Source organism: Dama dama, unplaced genomic scaffold (genome assembly GCF_033118175.1).
Source record: "Dama dama isolate Ldn47 unplaced genomic scaffold, ASM3311817v1 ptg000093l, whole genome shotgun sequence".
Lineage (NCBI taxonomy): Eukaryota > Metazoa > Chordata > Mammalia > Artiodactyla > Cervidae > Dama > Dama dama.
The window spans coordinates 1140547-1143688 of record NW_026870908.1 but is presented as its reverse complement, the minus strand read 5'-3'; positions in this window follow the sequence as shown (position 1 = coordinate 1143688).

The following is a 3142-nucleotide window of genomic DNA, read 5'->3' as shown; positions in this document are numbered from 1 at the left end:
CCCAGGCCAAGGCAGAACCACATGCAAACGTCTGTTCCTGGTCCCTGCACCGGCAGAGAGCTCGGGGGAGCCAGAGTATGCCAGGCAGCTGCTGGGTTGGCGGCCTGTGTGGAAAGGGGCAGAGCCGACCTAGGGGCAAGTTGGGCCTCTTGCTCTCCCTGCTGCCCTGAGGCTGCTGGGCCAAAGAGGTCTTGGGCATCCAGCCCCTTGCTGGTCCCTTCCCTCTGATGAGGCCCTCTGAGCTCCAGCACCTTGCAGTGTGGAGACAGCCCCTGCCAGCAACCTCGTCTCCAAGGAGGCCTCAACCGAGGCCTAGGCCCAGGGGAAAGGCACCAGCGGGGATGAGCCTGGGGAGGCGCCCGGGCATGTCTGGACCCAGTCCCCGCAGCCTGCCCCTTGGTGGGGCAGTACCCCCGGAGGCCAGGAAGGTCTGGGCAAGGCTGCCAGGGGCAGGACACTGCTGGGTCCTGCCCCTGGCCTGTGGGGCGTCTGAGCACAACCGGCACTCTCCCGCTGGAAGACCTCCCCGTCTGCCTCGAAAGGCCGGTTTGCAAGCACTCCTTCCTGCTGTTCCCGCCAGCCACGCACAATGCTCCCAAGCCCGGGAGAAAAGCTTTTTGGGGTGGTGCTCTCTCCGGGCCCTTGGAAGACCTCCCCGGCTGCCTCCAAAGGCCAGTTTGCAAGCAGTCCTGCCTGCTGTTCCCGCCAGCCGCGCACAATGCTCCCAAGCCCGGGAGAAAAGCTTTTTGGGGTGGTGCTCTCTCCGGGCCCTTGGAAGACGTCCCCGGCTGCCTCCAAAGGCCGGTTTGCAAGCACTCATGCCCGTTGTTCCCACCAGCCGCGCACAATGCTCCCAAGCCCGGGAGAAAAGCATTTTGGGGTGGTGCTCACTCCGGGCCCTTGGAAGACCTCCCCGGCTGCCTCCAAAGGCCAGTTTGCAAGCAGTCCTGCCTGCTGTTCCCGCCAGCCGCGCACAATGTTCCCAAACCCGGGAGAAAAGCGCTTCGGGGTGGTGCTCTCTCCGGGCACTTTCAAGACCTCCCCGGCTGCCTCCAAGGCCGGTTTGCAAGGACTCATGCCTGCTGTTCCCGCCAGCCGCGCACAATGCTCCCAAGCCCGGGAGAAAAGGTTTTTGGGGTGGTGCTCACACCGGGCCCTGGAAGACCTCCCCGGCTGCCTCCAAAGGCCGGTTTTCAAGCACTCCTGCCTGCTGTTCCCGCCACCTGCGCACAATGCTCCCAAGCCCGGGAGAAACGCGCTTCGGGGTGGTGCTCTCTACAGGCCCTTGGAAGACCTCCCCGGCTGCCTCCAAAGGCCGGTTTGCAAGGACTCCTTCCTGCTGTTCCCGCCAGCCACGCACAATGCTCCCAAGCCCGGGAGAAAAGCATTTTGGGGTGGTGCTCTCTACAGGCCCTTGGAAGACCTCCCCGGCTGCCTCCAATGGCCAGTTTGCAAGCACTCATGCCCGCTGTTCCCACCAGCCGCGCACAATGCTCCCAAGCCCGGGAGAAAAGCTTTTTGGGGTGGTGCTCACACCGGGCCCTGGAAGACCTCCCCGGCTGCCTGCAAAGGCCGGTTTTCAAGCACTCCTGCCTGCTGTTCCCGCCACCCGCGCACAATGCTCCCAAGCCCGGGAGAAAAGCGCTTCGGGGTGGTGCTCTCTACAGGCCCTTGGAAGACCTCCCCGGCTGCCTCCAAAGGCCGGTTTGCAAGGACTCCTTCCTGCTGTTCCCGCCAGCCACGCACAATGCTCCCAAGCCCGGGAGAAAAGTGCTTCGGGGTGGTGCTCTCTCCGGGCCCTTGGAAGACGTCGCCGGCTGCCTCCAAAGGCCGGTTTGCAAGCACTCATGCCCGTTGTTCCCACCAGCCGCGCACAATGCTCCCAAGCCCGGGAGAAAAGCATTTTGGGGTGGTGCTCACTCCGGGCCCTTGGAAGACCTCCCCGGCTGCCTCCAAAGGCCAGTTGGCAAGCACTCCTGCCTGCTGTTCCCCCCAGCCGCGCACAATGCTCCCAAGCCCGGGAGAAAAGCGCTTCGGGGTGGTGCTCTCTCCGGGCACTTTCAAGACCTCCCCGGCTGCCTCCAAAGGCCGGTTTGTAAGTACTCATTCCCGCTGCTTCCGCCAGCCACGCACAATGCTCCCAAGACCGGGAGAAAAGCATTTTGGGGTGGTGCTCTCTCCGGGCCCTTGGAAGACCTCCCGGGCTGCCTCCAAAGGCCGGTTTGCAAGCACTCATGTCCGCTGTTCCCGACAGCCGCGCACAATGCTCCCAAGCCCGGGAGAAAAGCATTTTGGGGTGGTGATCAGTCCGGGCCCTTGGAAGACCTCCCCGGCTGCCTCCAAAGGACAGTTTGCAAGCACTCAATCCCGCTGTTCCCGCCAGCCGCGCACAATGCTCCCAAGCCCGGGAGAAAAGCGCTTCGGGGTGGTGGTCTCTCCGGGACCATGGAGGACCTCCCCGGCTGCCCCCAAAGGCCGGTTTGTGAGCACTCCCACTCGCTGTTCCCGCCAGCCACACACAATGTTCCAAAACCCCAGAGAAAAGCGCTTCGGGGTGGTGCTCTCTCCGGGCCCTTGGAAGACTTCTCTGGCTGCCTCCAAAGGCCGGTTTGCAAGAATTCCCTCCCGCTGTCCACCAGCCGCACACAATGCTCCAGAACCCGAGAGAAAAGCACTTCGAGGTGGTGCTCTCTCCGGGCCCTTGGAAGACCTCCCCGGCTGCCTCCAATGGGCGGTATGCAAGCACTCATGCCCGCTGTTCCCACCAGCTATGCACAATGCTCCGAAGCACGGGAGAAAAGCATTTTGGGGTGGTGCTCATTCCTTGCCCTTGGAAGACCTCCGCGCCTGCCTCCAAAGGCCGGTTTGCAAGCACTCCTGCCTGCTGTTCCCGCCACACGCGCACACTGCTCCCAAGCCCGGGAGAAAAGCGCAACGGGGTGGTGTTCTCTCCGGGCCCATGGAGGACCTCCCCGGCTGCCCCCAAAGGCCGGTTTGCAAGCATTCCCACTAGCTGTTGCCGACAGCCACGCAAATGCTCCCAAGCCCGGGAGAAAAGCATTTTGGGGTGGTGCTCTCTCCGGGCCCTTGCCCCTGTGCCTCGGGGCCAGGCAGGGGGTCCACACTCCCAGGCAAAGTGAGA